Here is a 12692-nt window from a genome sequence, read left to right as displayed (position 1 = left end):
TATTACTATATATAGCTACTTCATATATTTTAGTAAGAAAATTAATAGAACTAGTTTATTTTTAATAAATTCTTAATTGAATTATTTGAATTAATATAACTAGTTTATTTTTAGTACAAAAATTTAGGTATATGAGATTTGATGATCTAATTAAAATATTACTATATAGAACTAGCTACTTTATTTTAATTGGAAAATTAATAGAACTAGTCTATTTTTAGTAAATGCTTAGTTGAATTAGTTGAATTAATAGAGGTAGTTGAATTAGTTGAATTAATAAAACTAATAAGTGTTTAATGTTTCACCTATGTGAACATAGGAAATATCGTTTGACGACGAAAAGGATTTCATTATGTGCGAATACTGTGAAGACCAGCGCGGCCCGTGTGACAGAAATTTTGTTGTTGATGATAGGCGCTTCAGCATCAAGCTGGATGAGACCTTCGAAGTGGATACAGTAAGTCACAACGACAAGTCTTTTTTCGTAATTAAGCATGAATTATGCTTCATTTGCTTCAACTTATAATTTTAAATTTTCACTATTCTACTAGTGCATCCCTTGCCATGCAAGAATTTTTGTCTTGGATAAGATAGGTTTCAGTGCTATGGAAACTATGGAGGTAAAGATAGTTTACCTGAAGACCGAGCATGGTTATACTTTCAACGTCATATTATACAATGCAGAAACATACACCTATTTGGAATGCAAAACTTGGCAAGCACTATGCAAGGCTTATGCATTTGAGCCTGATATGGTTATCACCTTTGATATTCCTTCGGAAGATGATATTGAAGGTAATAGAGACATCTGGGTCGATGTGCAGACGCCTCCAGTTCTACCATTATGTGAGTTTCTCAACCATATTTATGTCTTCGATATTGTTTATTCAAAAATAGTTGACAACTAATTTCTATTGACAGCTTATTTCCATTCAAGCAAACATGTCTCGCACTTGGTAGACAGGACCGTCCACTGTCCCGGGGCTGAACTAAACTGCAAGGAGATAAGTCATTATGTTTCATGGCTTGAGGATCTTGATGCTGTCAAGAGAAATTATTTTCCTGAATTTGAAAATCTTAGTACTCAAAACGTGCGACCAATAGTGATCGTATTGAGCTACGGTCACATCTATTTAGGAAAGATGGTAAAAAATTACTATTTGTCCTCAGTGCATCTTTTGCATACATTATTTTTCAAGCTAAACTTCATTGCTAAGTAATGTTACTATACGATGTTCTTAAACAGGGACTCCCGATGACAGTTGTGCCTCAATGGATCGGTACTAAAGGTCGCATGTCAATGATTAGCTTACGGCCAAGATATCCTACAATGCACATGATTGCATTCAGGAATTCTAATAGCGAGGAATGCTTAATAGTGAAATATTGGAGCCAAATTGTTAATGATCGCAGAGAAGTACTAGGGGGCAGCAAACAGAAGCGCAGCCCCCGATTAGGAGACAGGTTCATCTGCATGCTCCAATATAATGATCAGGAGAGCTATACATGTTCTATGCTATTTTACCTGAGAGAGAGCAGCAGGAGTGATTATTAGCTAGTTCATGCTCTTAATTAGTACTTGTCCTCTCATGTGTGTGTTCTTCATCCTGAACTTGATTAATCTCAAAGAGTGATTTGCTTTTGTGGTGTTATGAACACTTATAATATCATGACCATGTTGAACTCGATGATATCTTTGCTTCTGGTACAAGTGAATGTTTCTTCTTTAAGCTAGTGTTGGTGCTGATTAGATAGCGGTAATGACTATGATGATTAAATAGTGGTAACGGCGACTATAATAATTTTTAGCTAGCTAGTATACTGTTGTTGGTGATGATATATATGATGCAAGAGTTTTTGTATTAATATGATGATGATGATGATGATGAGTTATTATATCATTTATGAAAGAAAACACGGATTAGTTTCAACCAATCGAAGCTAATCTGTGATACTTTCACCTAATGATTTAACAACTCATTATAATGTAAAACAATCACTAAAATTAAATTGAAAACACAAAATTAAAGGAAAAATAAAAAATAAAACCAAACCCCCCAAACATTTAGTACCGGTTGGTGTTACCAACCGGTACTAATGGTCTACCCGCACCCGGGCCTGTCTCGTGCCACGTGGTGGCACTTTAGCACCGGTTCGTGGCGAACCAGTACTAAAGGGGGGGGGCTTTAGTCCCCACCCTTTAGTGTCGGTTATAGAACCGGCACTAAAGGCCCTTACGAACCGGCGCTAAAGCCCAATTCTGCACTAGTGGTTTGTCGCAGCACGAGGTCATCGCCGTTCCTCCGGCATCATTGTGATCATCGTAGGGTCGCGAGGCACATTTGTAGCAAACTTGGTGGCTGGTTGCAGCATCCTGTGGTGCCTGTCGTAGCATCTTTGGTGGGCGTCAGGTCTTCATGGTAGGGTCTCCGGAAACACTCGTAGCAAACACGATGGCCGGTTGCAGCTTTTGCCAAGGACGGTTGTAGCACGGTTAGCCGCTGGTTGGGGCTCTATTGCCTCTGGTTGTAGCTTTCGCCAAAACGAGCGTAGCACATGTCGCCGCTGGTTGTAGCTCTGCGAGGGCACGGTTGTAACATGGGTCACCGCCGGTTGCACGAGTCATATCACGGGTCACCATGGCCACATTGCAGCTTCCCAGATGGCCGTTTCTAGCACCTTCGCCTGGGGGTTGTAGCTTTTTGCCCAGTTGGTCGCAGCTTCCCAGTCGATGTTGCCCGTTGTAGCTTCTGCTGTTTCCAGCACCTTCAATTAAGGGTTGTAGCTTTTCGCCCAGTCGGTTCCAACACCTCCAGCTAGGGGTTGCAGCTTTTTGCCCCGCCTAGTTGCTGTGTTTTGCGACAACCAAGATGCCATGGACATTTGCAAAGAGATGGTGAGAGAGCAATGGATCAGAGACATGTGGAAAACATGTGGAAAGGAATGGATGGTTGTTAGAGAAACAAGGGAGGAAGAAGATAAGGAAGTAGCTAGCCATGCATGGGTCTCGTACAATTAGATAAGGCTGGATCCCAGCCAAACGTCGCTTTGAAAGCATAGGTCCCATGGGACCATGTATGGTCAGCCGCGACCGGCCGAATGTTTTCCCTATTTTATAGGTGTATATCGGCTGGAAAACGAGGTCCAAGCGCGGCTTAATAGTATTTTTCTCTTTTAGTTCAGTAATATAATATGTATTTAGATAGATTCGTACAACATAGATTCTTCTTCGGGATGGAGATATTGTTGGGAATTCGCCAACTGACAATCAACCGCCGCCTTGCTTGCGACAACGTCCTTACTGCCTTCTCATCAACACTCCGCCGAATGACAACCATCCGATCCTCCACGTCGTTGCTCGAACGACTATTGCCCACTCTTTCTCGCCGCTGCATCCCAGCAACTATATCGCCCGCTTCTAGTTGTCGCTACACCAACGACTGTATCGCCCGATCCTCCTCGTCGCTGCACCACCCAACGACTAAATCGTCTGCCGCTCTTCGTCGCTACACTAGCGACTGTATTGCCCGTCCCGAGGTGCTAGTCGGGTCGCCACCCCGGGACAAGCGCAGCTTCAAATCGACCTTGCTCTAGATACCAATTATTGAAAATTCACCCACAGGATTGATCACATCAAACTAGACGAACACGCACACATGAATATTGATAGCCAAGGGCCCTTGTCGTGCCCTTATTTTCTCTTTATTTCTTTTAAGGTTTTCTCTTTGGTGTTACAAATCTCACGCACCTGCCCATCTATATATAGATGCAGGACCTGACTCCACGCCACCAACCTGAACTCAAAATTCCTAATCTATACGGACACATACTAGCAAAGCTAACCGGACTCAGACTAGTCCTACTCTAATACAACGACTGGACTCCTAACCGAACTGACGCTTACGAGACTAACCAAAACTCGCTCGGACAAACACACGTAGCACAAGCTGCTTCATCTAGTACTAACTCAATTTACCTAATCTAATCACCGGCGAGCCTGATCGCAACAGTACTAGCCCTTACTAACACCGTATGTTTGGATTACTCCAACAGATATCAGTCGTCTAAACTATTTCATTGTACCTGTCAATGGACAAAATAACGTACTGATGAGGAAGGTGTTCAAGTTGGTATTTGCAATCGGACTTAAGCTGTCGTTGAAAACAGTTTGTCTCACAATTTTCACGCGGGCAAGGCCAGCAAGGCTAGCTCGCTTGCCTTTAAATTGGCTGGCATTCAAATAACAACCAGCAGTTGCTAACGCACCAAGCGAACTTAGTTATGTTTTGCAGCTTTCAGCCAACTATGGCCACGTCAAGCAAATGCCTCTGGCCGACCTCGCCGCTGCGGAAAGCAGTGCGCTGCACCTCCTCGTCGTCGTCCTCAACTCCGCCGGCTCGCCGGTCAGCAAACTACGCTCCCAGCTCCTGGGACTACGACTCCCTCCTGCTTTCGCTCGACGATCGCAGACATGACACCCATGATCAGGTGATTATCGTCTCATAATACAGCACAAATAGATCCACTATATATATTAGCTGATGAAAATACTTATGCCAATTAGTTACGTGCACGCTTGGATGGGTTGCGAGCTAGGAGCTTCGATAAGTTGAAGGCCGAAGTGAGGGAGCGGCTGATGGTGGTGAGCGGAGGTGACGACCAACCTGCAAAGCTCAGGCTCGTCGACACACTGCAACGGCTCGGTATCGCCTACCACTTCGACGACGAGATCACCGACATCCTCACCACTATCCATAGTGCAAAAAATCATCATTGGAGCCGTGATGATGATGATGATGACGTTGCTTCCGCGGCCTTGAGATTCAGGTTGCTCAGGGAGAGTGGCTTCCCAGTCCACTTCCCTGCACGTAGTACTCCAATGCTACATACCCCGATAGATGTTGGACAGTGCTATTGGGCCCGTTCCATTTACTAACAGCATCTCCAACAGGCGTCGGTCGCGCCGCGCGCAAAAAACAGATATGTCGCGCGCGTATCGCTTGGTTTGGCGCGGCGCGCAGCGCTGGCTCCAGCAGCCGCGCTAAAATGCAGCGCGCGCGACTCGCACAAACAACATATGCATTCGAAAACAGAAGTAAAACAGATCAAAACAAACAAAAATAAATAATTCAATTTCGTTTATTACAACTCAAACAAACAGTTTTTATCGTTCAATACAACAAATAGTGCAATTAAACACAACAAATAGTTCAACAATACAATAAACGAACGCACAAATCATGATGCTCTTTGTCGTCCATTTCATGTCCACCACTCAATGAGATCCTTCTGAAGATCATTATGCGCTGCGGGACGTCGAATGGCATGATAGGAGGCAACAAAACGGGCCACCCTTTCAGCCCTCCGTCGCACTCGCTCGGGATGTCCCAAGAGCTCATACTGAGAGTAGTCTACATCTTGGCCACGCTCATTCTCGATGATCATGTTGTGCATGATCACACAAGCGTGCATTATGTACCAAAGCATTTTCTGATCCCAAAATCTAGCCGGTCCTCTCACAATAGCAAATTGGGCTTGCAAAATCCCAAAAGCTCTCTCCACATCTTTTCTAGCCGCCGCCTGAGTATTGTGGAAATCAAGATTTTTCTTACCTTCTGGCTTTTTCAACGGCTTGACAAAGGTTTGCCACTTTGGATAGATGCCATCCGCTAGATAATAGCCATAGTTGTATGTACGGCCATTTGCTACAAACTGCACCGGTGGCAACTCCCCATTTGCAATCTTACTCATCAGTGGTGACCGGTTGACAACATTGATGCCATTCAAAGATCCAGGCATTCCAAAGAATGCATGCCAAATCCAAGTCTCTTGATCGGCCACCGCTTCAAGGATTATAGTGGAAACCTTTTTTTGGCCGTGGAATTGCCCATGCCATGCCTTTGGACAATTCTTTCAAGTCCAATGCATGCAATCTATTGAGCCAAGCATGCCAGGAAAACCGCGAGCTTTGTTCATCGCTAAAAGCCTTGCGACGTCTTCAGCGTTGGGAGATCTCAAGTACTCCTCGCCAAACACTTGCACAATTCCGACTACGAAGCATTTGACACACATGATGGCTTGGCTCTCACCCATAGCCAAGTGATCATCAACTAGATCAGCCGGTATATCATATGCCAACATACGCAAAGCGGCTGTCACCTTCTGAAAGGTGCTATGCCCGAGCTCTCCGATGGCATTCCTCCTTTGCTGAAAAAAGCGGTCATGGCTCGCTAGTTTCTCTGCAATGCGCCTGAACAACTCGGTGCTCATCCTAAACCGGCGACGAAAATACGACTCGGGGTATGTGGGATTCTCCGCAAACTAATGCCTGATCAATCTGTTGTGGCATCGATCCTATCCCTCCAAATTTTTTGACGACCCATAACCAAACCACCGTGCTACGGTTTTTTATTAATATGCATAGCTAGGATCATTGCAAGATCCTCCTCCTCTTCCATATCAAATTCTTCTTAGGAAGAATCATACGACGAACTCATCTACAGTGTTGAATACTATGCTATAAATACAAAACTACAATCAGCATGCACGAAATTCATGGCTTTTGAGCAATACATACCTTCTAGGCGTTTTGTTGAACACCTTGCGGGCGCCGAGCGGCAGCGAGCGCGCGGGCGCTGTTCGTCGGAGGACTAGCACGCGCGCGGGGCGGCGGGACTAGAGGGGCGCCGGAGAAAGCGCGCGCGGGGCGGGGATAGGCTGGGGAAGCGCCGAAACGGTCGCCGGGTGGCGCGGTCGGCGGCGGCGGCGCGGCTGGAGGGGGGTGGGAGGTGCGAGCGAGCGCGCGAGAGTCCAGCGCGCGGGAGCGGGCGCAGCAAATAAGCGGCGCGCGATTGCGTTTCGGCCCGCGCGCTGGACTACGTATGCCGCACGCGCGGTTTTCGCGCGCCCGCTGGAGCAACTATTCCGGTTGCGCGCGCGCTAAAAGGGGGGATTTTGCGGCGCGGCGCTAGTTTGGCGCGCCTGTTGAAGATGCTCTAAGCAATCTGATTTCTGCTATCTGAGACGTCTACATATATAGTCGATCACTAAATTAAAGTCCACACATGTGCACTTGTAGCCTTCAGAATGTTGTATGTTTTTTTGTACTTAACTGATATTATTTCATGGTATCAATATATGTAGAATGTCTGAAAAATGACGTGAAGGGACTCCTCTCAGTCTATGAGGCTTCATACCTTGCATTTGGAGGCGAGGAAACATTAGACGAGGCAAAAGCATTTTCTGTAAATGCTCTTAGAGAACTCTTGCCGTCCATGGAACCCCGCTTACAACGCAGTGTGGTTCATGCCTTGGATCTCCCATTGCACCGGAGGTCTCCTAGACTAGAAAAGCAAGATGGTTCATAGATCACTATGCTAGCGACGTGAGCAATTCTGATCCGTTACTCCTTGGATTCGCAACGATGCACTTTAACCATGTGCAAAGTGTCCGTCAGCAAGAACTTGTGAGACTCGTGAGGTAATTAAGCTTGAAGAAACCTACAATTAAATTAAACCTCGCTAATTACTCCCCATAGTAGATGGATTGTGTGCATCCTGTCATGCAGAGTCTAGGAGTTATATCTATATTTTATTGTCTAAAAGAACTTCTTGCATCTCATTGCATATATATAATTACTTGAAGTCCTTTAAGATAGTAAACATTGGCTTAATTGTAGGTGGAGGGAGGATATTGCCCTTGGTAAAAATTGGGGTTTGCGAGGGACCGTCTCATGGAGTGCTACCATTACGCAAATGGAATAGTGTGGGAGCCAAACGACGGAGCATGTCGGGAAGTTCTTGCTAAAGTCATTTATCTAGCAGTTCAGTTGGATGATGTTTATGATGTGAATTGAACTCTTGATGAACTCGTCCTGTCCACTGATGCCATTAGAAGGTAAAATATATGTGGTTGTACTTTTTCGACAAATGCATGCAGCTAAAAATGAAAGATACAGAATTTAGCAAGATTAATCACTGAAATAATTTTCTTATCGTCATTGAAATAATCTTCTTATCATAGACTAGCATGTGTACACAAGACACGATAGTTTCGCCTTGAATGCAAAACAAAGCAAAAATTTCATCTTGAATGGAGCTTTGAAATTATCTAAGAAGTTCTCAAATAATATTGTCAGATGGGAAGAAAGTCCCGATGAACGACTCCCTGAATACATGAAAGCACTCTACGCCGTTATGTACAACACATCATGTGAGGTGGCTGAAAATGTGTTAAAACAACATGGTTTTGATGCTCGTCGTGTCCTTCAAAAATCGGTATGTTCATATATACTTAATTTCACTTCCTAATAGGGTATAGATATGTCCACTAAAAGGACTGTCATAAATTCTACATAAATGGCAGTGGCATGATGTGACCGAGTCATACCTAGTGGAGGCAAAGTGGCACCATGGAAACCACAAACCAACACTTCAAGGGTACCTCAATAATGGATCAGTTACGTCCACTGGGCCTCTGCTGCTACAACATGTGTTTCCCCTACGCGGCATGGAAGCAAAACTCACCTCAGAATCTCCTGATAAAGTTGGAAGATACACGAGATTAGTTCATTCTGTGTCATTAATAGTTCGACTTTGCAACGACTCTGCGACACACTCTGTAAGGGCAATCGACCAATCCTTTTTGCAAGTTTGATCACCGGATTTGAATCTTTCTGTAAGATCTCATGACATTTATCTCCACTTGTCTTGTGTGCATAACAGGCCGAGCTAGAGAGAGGGGATGTACCATCTTCGATAGCTATCCACATGTCAGAGAATAACTCTGGTGAGAAAGATTTCCGTGATGCCATGGAAGACCTTATAATGGATGCTTGGAAGTCAATTAACATAGACGCCTTCGAACATTATAAATTTTCTAGACATTTTGCCAAGACTTGTGTAAATTTGGCCCGAATTTCGCATTGTGTTTACCAAGATGGGGATGGTTTTGGGGAACCGGATTATCAGAAGAAAAGGCAAATCAGAGAATTGTTCTTGGCGCCTATCAACAATGAGAAACAATAAATAGTCAAAACCCTGAAGAATGTTTATGTCTTAACAACTTTGATTGTATAGTAGATATGATATGTTTAAGAATAACATGGGATGTAATCGTTGTATGTTTCTTGGTGGTTGGGAAATTTATGGTCTGAATATAAAGTGTTTACCAGCCGAGAATGTTTCTGGTTCTTCTTGTCTTTCCATATATTCACATGGATTTAGGCTGACCCCATTTTGTATATCCAAGCACATCTTTACAAGCCATCTACAACACTTGAATTACAATCTAACTCCAGTTATTTGGCGTGCGTGCGTGCGCACGCGCGATGACCCACAAATATAGGGGATCAATAGTAGTCCTTTGGATAAGTAAGAGTGTCGAACCCAACGAGGAGCAGAAGGAAATGGTAGTTCAATTCAAGCATTTTTATACAACTCATATATGTTTTTTAGGCACCAGGTATATCATTCTATTATATATTAAAAGTATTATAAGGTGAACTAGAAGCAACTAAAATCGGCTAGAAAATTCCACGTTAATCAGAAAATACTAGCCCTTGATCTTTCAAAACTCTTAAAATTAATACTACGTGACCGTTCAATATATGTAAAATGGTGGGCCTAAGAGGAATTACGTGACATATGTCAAGGAAAAATATATTTGGTACAGCCTCTAATGTATAGCAATAGAAAATAAAAAATATATTTGGTACTGCTTCCCACGTATAGCAATAGAAAAGAAACAAAAACAAATTTGAACTATCCCATAGCCTCTAGCGTGAATGAACCAGCAAATTAGCTGTCCAAAATAAACTAAACTCTTGGTGGAAAAAAGCTAATTAATGTGCTGCCCTTGAGGAAAGAAAGGATGGCCAGCTACATGAAAAGAAGGACATGCACGTCCCATTTTTTTGTATGGCATGCACGTTCCCTCCGTATAAAAATAAAATTACACAAAGGTGCATATATGTATACCTTCACAAATACATACATGATAATTAACTAAAAAATATTGTGCTACTGTGTGATGACTTGAATGTTGTGTATGATGCAATCACATGCTTCAGAGTTAGTCGCGCTATGAGGCATGTGTGTGAGCGTTCCCGTACAATCGATCCCAGAAAACCAACACATACATGATCATCCACAACATGCTTATATATGATTCAATTATAAAAATTAGGCAGCTCTACAATTTTATTTAGAATTTGACGTAGTTAGTTACACACTGGAACATTTTTCAGATTGTAAAAAAGCAATGGAACATTTTTTGGTGGCTGGTGGATTAATTTTTATATTATAACATTTTTGATATCTTAAATGTATCTGGATTTAGTGGCTGGCGGATTGAATTTAAAATTTGATTTATTGGTCATGTATCAGTATTTTTTAAACTTTCATTTGGCCCATCAATTTGTTCACGGCACAATTTTAAATTTTTACTCATAATTATACGTCATGACACTATACAAAGGACAAATTATCTAGGTCACATTTTGAGCTTTACTTAGATGCACTGATAACTATAGAACTAAATATGTATGAACAAATGAACTCTGAGCTCATAACCAAAAATTACTTATGTGTACTAATCTAATATTTGAAGAAAAAAATGTTTGGTCTCCATACAAAATAATTACCATGTAGGTTATCAAATATAAACTGTGCTACATGTAGGCATGAATGACTCTAACCGGATGACAACATTATTACTAAGTATAATAAAGTGTAAAAATATATGAAAACATTATCAAAAGTATTATTTAAAGAAACGATTCACTAAAGACTACACATGTTATTCTTATGAGGGAAAAAACACGGTGACAGATGTACAAAAACTAAAACACATCGATTATTCATAGGGATAGTGTCTAGGAATTACAAGGCAAAACAACCATAGCTGTTTGATACGTAAGGTCACAAAGTGTACAATCTCTATGGCTGTTTGTGACACTTGAAAAGGTAATTAAAATGGTTATTTTCATTGTTTAGTTTCCCTATCTATGTGGATATACTATTTTATATTCGCTTCATTCAGATGTTTATTTTTTATTCCATTAAAAGATAAAATAAATATTGTAACAGCTATTCTAAACTCACGCCATTATTTGGGAACATAGAAATTTGCAGTTGTGCATCTAACACAAATGATCGATAATTTAATATTGATGCTTCATGTTGATCTTACGTCACATAACACCATACACTACGCTCAAACAATACACACAGCCATAAATAACACATTACCTTTTAAATTGGCATAATGGTAATTCAGCCATGATTTACAAACTTTTAGAGACATTACCCATGAATGTTATATTTATTTGGAAACTGATTTTTAGCGGTCATATAATGAACTATTTTATATGGCACAATGTGAATATCCATGAAATCATATGTTTAATTCCGATATATAATCAACTCCCTAAAAACGATCCCCTCTCAAGTTATGAAAATGCTAGAAAAATTATACAAATAAAATTTACACAAGTATGGCATGGATGATTACAAGGGAAATGAAAAAAGGGTAATAACATACATATTTCTTTACTACTATATAGTGTATGAGTTTTGAAATTTTGAATCCTAAGCCTGAGAAGCAACTTGAGCCGTTGATGAGGGTCAATCCTATGGCTCAGAGTGAAGGGATTCGCCTCTACAGTACCAGTGTATCATCTCGCTTTGTTCCTGAAAATTCTAGGCCCTCCGGAGGCATTCACTGTAGGTCACATGGACGACAGTACTTGCAAGACCTTGCGTAGGCAGAACAATGGCTCTAGAAACTGAAATAAGATGAGTATTTTAATGGATGCGCAGGCGATGCCGTCTGCCTGTCCCAAAGACTGCATGAGATTTACTAGGCCGAACTGTACTACATCATATGGCAGAATTAGCAGCTCATTAGAAGTAGCCTTGTGATTAGAGCATACACTAGCTTCAAATGCATCTTTTTCTCAATCTTTTGTGCATAGTAATTAATGATGCAAAGGCCAGGGCCCAACCTTTTCTCTAAAAAAATACATAAAAAATTATCCCATTAAAGTGCATCTGAACCCCATTGTAGTACAACTGCTTAATGCAACTATCACATTATAATAATTATCACAAGAGCTTTACACACACACACACAAAGACAGCTGATTCCTTAGACTTATTTCCATCGAAACACATGAATTAAAACTTTGCACGTGCTATGCACGTACCAGCTTACCAGTAGCTTATAGTGTACCAGTTTTGAATTGGGCATGATCATCAATCCTAGCCATTCGTGTGCTAAATCCAACGGCTGAAATGAGTGAGATTCGCCATGAACAGTACACCGCTGCTCCATCCACAATGTTCCAGAACAATCGCCTCATCCTTCTCAAAATAAGTGGCCCATATTGATTCCTCTTGGCCCATGTTGCAGTTTGAGGACGTGTTGAGCCCATGAAAAGTTGTTTTCAGATAGGAAATATACTGTAAAGTTATACTCTCTCCATCCCACAATATAAAACATTTCGGCAAGCAGTTTTATGAATTATTTTCTTTCTTAACAAATTACGGGGATTACATATATTAACCCCTACTTTTTTTGTAATGTATTTTCTTTCTGCATCCGTACATAAACGATATTTTCATTTTGCCTTGAATCTATGGGCAAGTCTATGTTTTTTTAAACCAAAAACCACTCCATAATAATGTTAACGT

At 41.5% G+C, this 12692-nt stretch overlaps 1 pseudogene; it reads left to right on the top strand.

The window, feature by feature from the left end:
• Positions 1 to 4265: 4265 nt before the first annotated feature.
• LOC119358624 lies at positions 4266 to 9026 on the top strand (annotated as a pseudogene).
• The last annotated feature ends 3666 nt before the right edge of the window (positions 9027 to 12692 follow it).

This window comes from Triticum dicoccoides, chromosome 2A (genome assembly GCF_002162155.2).
Source record: "Triticum dicoccoides isolate Atlit2015 ecotype Zavitan chromosome 2A, WEW_v2.0, whole genome shotgun sequence".
In the NCBI taxonomy this organism is placed as follows: domain Eukaryota; kingdom Viridiplantae; phylum Streptophyta; class Magnoliopsida; order Poales; family Poaceae; genus Triticum; species Triticum dicoccoides.
The sequence above is the reverse complement of the archived record's forward strand: the minus strand, read 5'-3'. Positions and strand labels throughout refer to the sequence as shown.